The sequence below is a fragment of the Phyllostomus hastatus genome, unplaced genomic scaffold, assembly GCF_019186645.2.
Source record: "Phyllostomus hastatus isolate PE091 unplaced genomic scaffold, TTU_PhHast_1.1 phas_contig_86, whole genome shotgun sequence".
NCBI lineage: Eukaryota > Metazoa > Chordata > Mammalia > Chiroptera > Phyllostomidae > Phyllostomus > Phyllostomus hastatus.
This window is the reverse complement of record NW_025333977.1, coordinates 58,382,372-58,393,708: the sequence shown is the minus strand read 5'-3', so window position 1 is coordinate 58,393,708 and position 11,337 is coordinate 58,382,372.

Here is an 11,337-nt window from a genome sequence, read left to right as displayed (position 1 = left end):
ATTTTTTCATTTTTTCGTAGTTTCTCTAGATGCTGCAAATGCATTTACAAATGTTCCAAGCCCACTTTAAAATAACACTATAATGCTTCACAAGTATTGTGAAAACTTTATAATAAAAAATAACCCTAATTTTGTCCTCCCAATCTTTATATTATTGTTGTTACTCATTTTCTGATATATGAGCACATATATAAACATAAATATATATTAATTATATACACACGTATAACTGAATGATCTTTGATATTATAATTTAAAAAAACTGTTATCTCTTAGGCAAATTAAAAATAAGACAAGGTTTTTATTTTACTTTCACTTGTTCCTTTTTAGATGCTCTTCCATTTTTTATGTATATGAGTTTCTGGACTATTATTTCCCTTTCTTTCCAGGAGGTCTTCCGGCAAAAGTTTCTGATTTTTTTTTATCTGAGAAAATTACTATTTCTCTTTCAATTTTGAAGAATATTTTGCAGGGTACAGAATTCTAGATTGGTGGTCTTCTCTTTCATTGCTTAAAATATTTCACTCGATTTTTTTGTTTGTTTGTTTGCATGGTTTCTAAGTGTAAGTCTTCTGAAAATCCCATCTTTGTGGCTCTTTAGGTGCTTCTCCATTAATTCTTTTAGAATTTCTTATTTGATTTTCTGTAGCTTGACATTTATATGCTTAGGTGTAGGTTTTAGTGCCATTAATGAGTTTATTGGATATGTGCTTTTATATCTGATATTTGGAGAAATTCTCAATCATTATCATTTCAAATATTTCTTCTGTTTCTCTCTTGCTTCCTTCTGTTGCTGGTATTCCTATAACAACTGTGTTATATAATTTGTAGCTATACCACAGTTTGTAGATATTCTTTTCTATTTTTCTTTTTTGTTTAGCATGTGTGCTTTGTGTTTCAGTGTTGGAGGTTCTATTACTATATCCTCAAGCTCAGAAAATGCTTAAATCTCTCCTTAAGCCTGTAATTGAAGGTGGTGAGAAAGTTGGCAACATCCCACCACTACCAGCTCTCCTCCACTGAATGTTCATTCTTCCCATTTAAGAAAATGTTCCTCGTGAATATTAATAAGATTCTGTACTATAAGTATATATTAATTGTAAATAAAAGGTGCATAATACATGTTGCCTTACTCTGAGGAGATATTTTAAAACTTCATTTTCTAAAATTATTATTTTAAAACCCAAAGCATTTTTCCAGGATAGTCACACCTAACAGCAATTATATGATTACTCTAATGCATAAATAACTAAATTTTGATTAAGTTTACCTTTTATAAATCATTTTATATGATATTCTAAAATAAATTTTAAATTAAATTTTAAAGATGTGCATTTATGTGTGTATACTCTTCAATAATCGAGTGGTTTAAAGTGTTCAGCTGAAGCTCCATCTGACTGTAAATTGCGAGTGGATTTTCATTAAGCATACTAAGATAAAACATTTATAATTTTAAATTTTTGACTTATGGAATACATATGCATTATACATATGAGAAGTAAAGGTTTTATCTCAGTAGAGTCACTACAAGGAAAAAAAACAATGATATGAAGGACATACATTTTCCAACTCTACACAATCAAGTTTATAGTATGTCATGTTTATCATGTAAGAGAATATTGGGAGCACCATATTTCAATGATATCACCCATGTGTTTCAGCATCAGAAGAAAATCTGTGGAGTATGAACAAGTAACTAGTAACACTGTCTGTATTTAATGACTTTACACATAATACTGGGCACATTTCTAACTTTAAAAATGTGTTGGCTGATATTGCCACTATCACTGCCACTATGGAAATAGTCCTTTTAAAATGATTTAATAAGAAGTGCAAAAAAAAGTGATTCTCCAACATGTGAAATATAAATTGCATAAAATCTTGTGCTGCTCTATTGAGAAAAGAATATTTAGAAATAAAATAGTTTTCTAAAATTAGACAACACAATTTTGACCATTTTAAATCCAGTTGTACCAAATATATGAAAATGTTAACACTTGGTGTTCAGAAGCATGGTATTGATTAAACATATGTAACATTATCTTTAAGTGTTAGAGGAGCTTTATTCATAAATTGGCTCTATCCTATTCTTTAGAAGACACTGTTTTTCAGAGACAATACAACAAACCTACAAGTCATGTAGCTGAAACACACACAGAGGAAAACATGCTTCAAATTTCACCTAAAACCAAAGTTTCTCCATGCCCCCTCCCTTTCACTGGAACCAAAAGCCTGGATATGACTGTACCCTGAAAGCTGACACCATTTTAGAAGTGAAAGATCCAATGCTGAAACCCATTTTGTTCTACCTCAAACCATTGATCAAAAAGACAGATTTGAGTGGCCTCCTGACTCCTTGTCAGTTGACTTCACAATAAAGCTTTTTCTTTTCTCAAAAGCCAGTGTCATACCATTTGTTTATCAATGATTAAAGAAAACAAGTTAAACAAACTTATTTCAAGAGGCAAACAGTTTTGTTTCAGAGAACTGCAAAATGGGGTGGAAAGCAAGGAGTTTTTATAAGATAAATAAATAATAAAGAATAATGAAGAGAAAAATGGTAAATGTATGATTGATTAGGGCCACATAGTCTATCTTATTTGGGATGAGAAGGAACAGGGAAGTGTAGAGCTGGAGTTGGTTTGGCATTTGGAGAATGGCACACTAGATATACATGGTTTCTGTTAAGGAAGAGCAGTTACAGGTAGATAAATTTGGGGTGGATGACAATCCAGTGCAGGAGTAGTTCCATGTTGGACTTAAAAAATTATGTCAATATAGTTGTAAAAAATGTTCAGTACTTTATTATGTATTTTTAAAAGTACCTAACTTCTTCAGAGTAAATATGTAGCAATTTCTAAAGTGGAACAATTACATGTAAAATTAAGTGATACATTGCTGTAAAAAATAAGGAAACATTTAAGAAGTGGTATAATAATGTAAGATACAATAGAACAGAAATAGACCAGAGGTTTTTTTTTTTTATTCAGAAAAAAGCTTTCCAATGAAAAAAATATTAAAAGAATAAAATAATTGTAATGTCTCTAGTAAACAGAGGGAAGGTTGGAGGGGATAATGGGAGAAGGGGTTTTCAGGAACTACTATAAAGGACACATGGACAAAACCAAGGGGGAGGGTGGAAGCAAGGGAGGGAGGTGGGTTTGGCTGTGATGGGGAGGTGGGGGGAAATGCAGACAACTGTAATTGAACAATAATAAAATAATTTTAAAATATAATAAAATAAAAATATAGACAAAAATTACATTCAGAAAGTGACTGTATTTCTGCCTAATAATTGATTGCCCTTTTCACAGTTATTGGAATACCCACTTAGAGTTTTTCCATGTTTGCATTGTTAGTTTTTATATTGTTAATGCATTTATATTACATTTTTACTTATGTGCTATTTATACAATTGAGATACATACATTCTTTTTTGATTTTTAAAATGTATAACCTTTTATTTAAACTTTCTCGATTATATTCAGTATTACATATTGTAACTGAAATAAATTAACAGCTTACTAATTAAAGTATAATGATGAAGGTTAATATACTTGTTATTAAATTTTTATACATGTTTTCTTAATTTTTCCATGTATGTGAATGACAAAGATATTCTTGTGTGGAGTTAATTAACTTAGATAATTTAAAACAAAGTAGAGTAAAATGTTAATTATATTTAACTAGTTTTTTCTATTGTAATTATTTTCATTATCTTTTATGATTTTGGATTTTATGCCTCATGTTGAGACAGAGATAAATATTGTTTATGGCTACCCAACATCTCTTTCCATTACTTTTCTTATTTTTTCTTTTAAACAGAACAAGCTTTGTATAGTACAGATCTTCTTGCAAGGCCACAAGTGGCAACCAAAGTATAGATCAAGAAAGAAAAATCATAACAACAAAGCACTGTATGTCTGTATGCATAAATATACGTAACCGTATATACATACACATGTGTCTGTACATCCATACATTTATATGAAAAATTCAATAGAACCAGGGGACAGAATATTGTATTACCACATTGGAAATCATGCATAAACTGTAAATGTCTATTCATTTCATTTTATAATGCATAGCACAAGGATTATAAATTGGATAACATTTTAACCTGCAGGAATTGTTTGCTTGTGATTAATTCTTAGGTTTTACAAAAGCTTACTTTGCCATTATTATATAAGCCACTCCTTTGAGTCAAAGTGCATTCAAAGCATATATGCATTAAAAATGATAAAGAGATATTATCTGGTCAAAATTATTTTTGTGTAGGGAAAAAAGTACTAGCACTTAATAAACAAATGTGTTACAAACAAGTCAAATTAAATATGATAGATTAGTACTTAAATTCTTTTTCAGTCTATGTCCCATGCTGAGTTGTAAAAAATTAAGAATCATATATATATATATATATATATATATATATGTGTGTGTGTGTATGTGTGTTTGTTATATATACATACTTATATATACCTATATATATTTGAGTTATTGTTTTATAGAAATCTATACCTATATAGATTTGAGTTATTGTTTAATTGCTCCTTTAGTAAGCTGTAAGAAAAACAAAAATTTAAAGGAGAGTAAAATTTGAAAACCTATCTTATCCTAAAGTTTATAATTTAGAAAAAAAAAATTTGAGAAGTCAACAATGCACATTACCTATGTTATTTTATTTTCTCTTAATTCATTATACTAGCAAATTAATTAAAAAATACTTAATATCCTCTTATTTTCTTGATGCTATTTACATTAAGAAAAGTAGGTGTTTAATGAAAAGAAGGCAGGTCAGTGCTAAACACTAATTATCTAGTTAGTAGAATAATAACACTCAATAGTTGTTTTCTACAAATAGTGTTGAATGGAAATAACACTTTAAATGATGAACAAAACTGCATGTATGACACTAGGATAGTATAAAATAACTTATGGTATAATAATACTCATATTTCATAAGTAAAATTGCATAGATAGCATATTAAGAAAATAATCATGGTCCATAAAATACTGACAACTTCTAAATTTTAAAATTCTTATTAAAAAGTAGTTTGTAAATAAAATGATTTTTCAATCCTTATTTTATATCCCAGATTCTTTTACCTTAAAGTGTTTTAGAGAATTGCATATCTGGAACTAATTTAAAGGAAAGTTTCTATCAAGAGAAGACCTATATTAAAATAAAAAAGTGTTAAACTATGTAATATGTGAAAAAAGAGCCATTTTGCCTATTGAACTTCAATTTTATTCATAAATCAACTGTTTATAATTTATTGAATGCTTTTATAACATGAAGTAAATAAAATTTTTATAAATAGCCATTAAAACTCATTACAAAATTATTATGGCATACATATAAACTTTCAACATCTCTTTTAATCATTTAACAAAATAGATTAAGATAAACGTATATGAGTAAAATATTCACATGTCAGCTTTGAAATGGTAGAAGTCATAATATTAACTTTGGAAAACTTCCACCAGCATAAAAGCAATGACATGTGTTTGAAGCTGTGGACATATATGGGTCCATGTACTGAACCTGACAAGCACCAGGGAGGCTTGTATGGTGGGCCCTCCAAACTCAGAGACCTAGAGTAAGCACATAAGATGGTCTGAGATTAAAACTTCCTAACTAAAATTGAGTCATGGTGGGTAGTCATGTCCTAGGCCAGAATTGTCCTTGATAAAAGTCAGTCTTACCTGAATTGAGCCTGTGTACTGTCTTTTTGCATTTATGATAACATATCTTTGGAATTCTCTTTTTCCAGACACCTCAGGTCAAAATCTCCCACCAGAATGTGAAAAACCACAGAACCCCTCATTGTTAGCTTGTTCCCCAACACACCATCTCTATGTGCTGTAAGTATTAATTATTAACTATCCTGAACCCAACAATATAAAAGAAGTATTTACCTCTTCATTTTACTTTTTATTCAGTCATAGACATCTCCCACTTTACTTTCTCCCACCTCCCTAATCTACCACCTATAGATTTCATGTACCCCCCTAATGTCTTCCCCTTTGATTCTGACATATAAAATAAGTGGTAAACTGTTATTTTTCAAATCATTTTCTTAATGCACTAAGATTTTGCTTACTAGTAATTGTCATCAGTTTGGCTCAAAAAACTCGTAACAATGCTGTAACGATTTGGTCATTTCTTACATCAACAAAGGAAACAACCCAGACACAAGTGTCTTCCAGAAAAGATAGAGAATATCCTGGAAAAATCATCACTAACCCCTTAATTTGGGGGTTAAGAGTTGGCCAGCATTTGGCCATGTAAGATAAATGAGCCCAGTTAAGAAAAGTCATTTTTGTCTCAGTGATCATCCTCATTCCAGACAGCAGAACGGGAATTGTGAGAGACAGTGCAGAAACAGCAAAAGTAAGTCTGGGAGTAACAGAGAGTTTCTCTAACTTAAAATCCTATACACATGACAGATTTTACATTAATTCATTTGCAAAGTGACTGAATTAGATAATTAGTACAATGATATCTTATAAATTGATCCACCAAAAGAAAAATTAAACCTTTGGAAGAGCTCATTTAAAGAAAAGATAAAACATATATAAACACTCAATCTATTGATGTATATTGATGGGAAGGTTTTTTAACATTTGATAAAGAGTGTATTTTAATTTTATATGAACTCTTGCTGATCACTTTTAAAAGTATAAATACTCAAAATATATATAAAGAGAGAAGTCCAAATAAGTTTAATTTCTCTGATGAATGTATATATTTGTTATATAAATTCAACAAAATATATTTCTTACTATTTTATTTATTTATTTTTAGAGAGAGGAAAAGGGAAGGAGAAAGAGAGAGAGAGAAACACCAATGTGTGGTTGCCTCTCGAGCACACCCTACTGGCGACTTGGCCCACAATCCAGGCATGTACCCTGACTGGAAATCAAACTGGTGACCCTTTGGTATGCAGGCCAGAACTCAATCCACTGAGCCACACCAGCCAGGTCTTCAAAAGAATGTTGAAAGGATACATTTACATGTAGGGTAATGGCAAAAATCCAACAGTATAAAGATTTTAAGAAACAAAATTAATTTGGCATATATGATTATTACTAATGGAAACTTTAACTTTGTAGAACGTGGTTGTCAAATCAAAGAAAGAAAGATTTAAACAAAGTTGACTTATTAAAATGAAAAGTACAATTGATTAAATTCTTTAACTAAATATTAAGATATGTCCCCAATGAATTCAATATATAATTATCAAAAGTTTCTCAAATAGCAAATAAAAGTTAAATGTGCATAATTTAAGATGAATGAAACTTTTCTAAGAAAAATATCAAGAGCAAAATACTTAAAATATTTATATTTAAAACAATATAATTAATACATTATTCTATCAATAAATATAATAAAATTTAAATAATAAGTTAAGATGTAATAAGCTATGGAAAAAAGTATTATTTGATTAATCTGATTGAGTTAAAATGGGTGAATGCAATGATTGACACAGCAAATTGTAAAACTGACCCATTTGATATAAATGAATTAATCAACCTTATTATTTGAATCGAACTGTGCAATTAATAAATTATTTTAATTTTAAAATTATCAAATTATTTTGTAATGATTCTAAATAATTTACATGCATTCCTAAACTCTTATTTTGCATATAAGGGAACCAAAACACAAGAACTTCAATTCTATGTATTTAAACAATGGAACATTTAGAGAATAAAATATAGATTCTACTGGCTTAAAGAAAAAAAATACACTTTTAAGTGTAAAAGAAATCTGTGGTGGGATCCTCTGCCAAGCTATTCTAGAACCATTGTTCACAAACTTCTTTTCTTTATTTCTTTGATTTTTTCACTTGATTAATTTTACAGTTTCTCACTTGCTTATTCACAAAATACTAAATGAAACAATGATCCCACTTACCCTGAAATACAAACACTGTTGAAAATAGCATTAATGTTTCCTTCTCAATGCACAAACCTTGGATCTAGTAAGATAATTTTCTAAATGTAAGAATAGTGAATGCTTTTTTGAATAGTCAAAATACATTACCATTTTTTTTCATTTTGTACCTGTGTTCCTCTCTCTGTCACTCTATACCTTCATCTTCTTAAAGCAGTCCCTTTAGTGTGTCTTGCATTGCTGGTTTGGTGGAGGTGTATTCTTTTAACCTTCTTTTTTTTTTCTGGGAAACTATTTCACCTTCCATTTTAAATGACAGCCTTGCTGGTTAGAGTATTCTTGATTGCAGGCCTTTGCTTTTCATTACTTGGAATATTTCCTGCCATTCCCCTATGTTTCTGTTGAGAAATCAGCCACTAGCCTTATCAGAGCTCCCATGTGTGTTGCTTGCTGCTTTTAAGATTCTTTGTCTTTAAAACTCGGCATTTTAATTATAAGGTGTCTTACAATAGGCCTCTTTGGGTCCATCTTGATTGGGACGCTTTGTGCTTCTTGAATTTGTGTGTGTGTGTGTGTGTGTGTGTGTGTGTTTCCCTTTCCAGGTTAGGGAAGTTTTATGTCATCATTTTTTCTATCCCTTGCTCCTTTTCTTCTCCTTCTTGCATTTCTATGAGTCAAATGTTGTTGTGTTTCAGTTGTCCTAAAGTTACCTTAAGCTGTCCTCATACTTTTGAAATCTTTTTTCATGTTGCTGCTCTAACTGGGTATTTCTTTGTACCTTTTCTTCCAGCTCACTGATTCAGTCGTCTGCTTCATCCACCCTGCTTGTAATTCCTTTTAGTGTATTTTTTACTTTAGATATTGTATTCTTCATTTCTTTCTGGTTCTTGTTTATACTTTCTATTTCCTTTATCATGCTATTGTACAACATAGGCAGGAAAACTTCAAATATCTCATGCAGCAATATTTTCACTGATACATCCCCTAGGGCAAGGAAATAAAGGAAAGAATAAACAAATGGGGCTACATCAGATGAAGAATCTTCTGCATGCCTAAAGAAAACAGCAACACCAACTATATGGGGAAAGATATTTGCCAATGATACTTCAATCAAGAGTTTGATCTCCAAAAATAAAAAGAACTCACACAAGATCACACCAGGAAGACAGGCAATCCAATTAAAAAATGGGCAAAGAACTTGAACAGATACTTCTCCAAGGAGGACATACAGAGGGCCCAAATTCACATGAAAAAATGCTCAATATCAACAGCCATTAGAGAGATGCAAATTAAAATCACAGTGAGATATCACTTAACAAAGGTCAGAATAGTTATTATTAATAAATCAACAAACAACAAATGTTGGTGGGGTTGTGGAGAAAAGGGAACCCTAGTACACTATTGGTGGGAATACAGACTGGTGCAGCCTCTGTAGAAAACAGTATGGAATTCCCTCAAATAAGTAAAGATGGAACTGCTTTTCAATCCAGCAATTCTATTGTTAGGAATATACCCTAAAAATCTTGAAACACTATGCACCCCAATGTTCATAACAGAACTATTTACAATAGCCAAGTGCTGGAAACAGCCTAAGTGCCTATCAGTAAGTTATTGGATCAAATAACTGGTACATTTATACAATGGAATACTATGCAGCAGAAAGAAAGAAGGTGCTCCTACCCTTTGCAACAGCATGGATGGAACTGGAGAGCATTATGCTATGTGAAATAAGCCAGGCAGTGAAAGACAAATACCATATGATCTCACTTATAAGTGGAATTTATAACAAAAGAAAAAAATGAGCAAAATATAACTAGAGACATTGTAATAAAGAGAAAACAGACAGTGAACAAAGGGGTTGGGGGAGGAGGGTAACAGGGGAATGAAGGGGGAGGAGCAAGAAAAGAAACATGATTAGAAGACTCAGGAGCATGGACAATGGTGAGGGATTGACAGTGAGAGTGGTGGGGTAGGAGTTAGCAATGGGGAAAAGGAGGGAAAACTGTAACTGCACAATAATAAAAAAAGTTGAAATACACGAATAAAAATTCTGGAAGTAACTAGTGGGGAAAAAGGTAACAGATGGCCTAAAACTCTTCCAACATTATAATTTTAGTATGGGCATGTAACTCAACCTGAGCCAATACAAATAAAGAGTTGTTTGCTAGAATCTCCAGGAAAAAATTAGGTATGAGAATGTAAGTAAATCTTAGTGATTGTTGCAAGGGTTACTGTAAGTGTAAAGATTAGAAACAGAGATCCAAGATGCAGAGAGAGTAAGTCCTAATGGCATGTCTGGTTTCTAAGCTTACAGGTATAGTTTTACATAAATTTGATTTATTCAGCCAGTTAAAGCTGGGCTTCTGTCATTCCCAACATAAATCTTTATTAATGCAATTGTGTACAAGAGAGTATGACTGGATTACATTTCTATAACATATAAATTAAAAATCAAGCTGAAAATAACAGACTTGAAATCCAGTTTGCTGCCTGTTTTTTGTCTTCATAACATAATTTAAAATAAAGAATTATTTAATCATTTCTAAAGTAGCTAAATGAGTTCAAATAGTATTGAAATTAATGATAATTAAAACAACTATGCAGTAGCAAATGTTTCTCGGTTTCCATCTTTTTCTTTACCAAAATCAGCACTTTATAACTAAGATAATTTTTTTCATCCTCATTCACAAAAATATTGATAAGATAGATGGGGGGACATCAATGTGAAAGAGTGGAATAGAGACATCAATTAGTTGCCTCTTAAATATACACAGAACGGGCATCAAATCTGAAACCTAAACCTGTGCCCTGACTGGTAATTGAACCCACAACCTTTCAGTGTATGGAATTATGCTCAACCAACTGAGCCTCCAGCCATGGTTTATAATTTTTTGGAAAGACAATTTTATAGTTTTGACCACAAATATATGTTTTGGTTAAATGTGAAAAAGTGCCACTTGCAGATAAGCTTGATAAATTAGTTTAGTGCTCTAAGCATTTTTCTCCCTACACTACATTATATAAGATGATCAGCTCAAATTCTGTTTCTAAACAAAATCCTAACTAATGTATTCACTAATTGTAGAATTCTATTATTTAATTACTGTTCATTTGAACACCTGTAATGGAAACTACAATTGACCACTAGTGCGCTAAACTATAATTTAGCTTTAAAACTTTTGCCTTGGAGTGTTCTATAAATAAGGGCTATTGTCACCAAAATTGAGAATTATTGAGCAATATTTTTTAGAGTTTTTATTTTAAAATATTGTACATAAATTTATTTCCTTTTTGTATATTTATGCAATGGTAAAATTGAATCAATAATGAAGATTAATGCCATGCTGTCTAATATTTCGTGATCTGTAATTTAGAAGTGTTAGAAATTTACCTTGAGAAAGTGACAGTAATAAGGAAAAATCTTTAGTTTAAAAGAA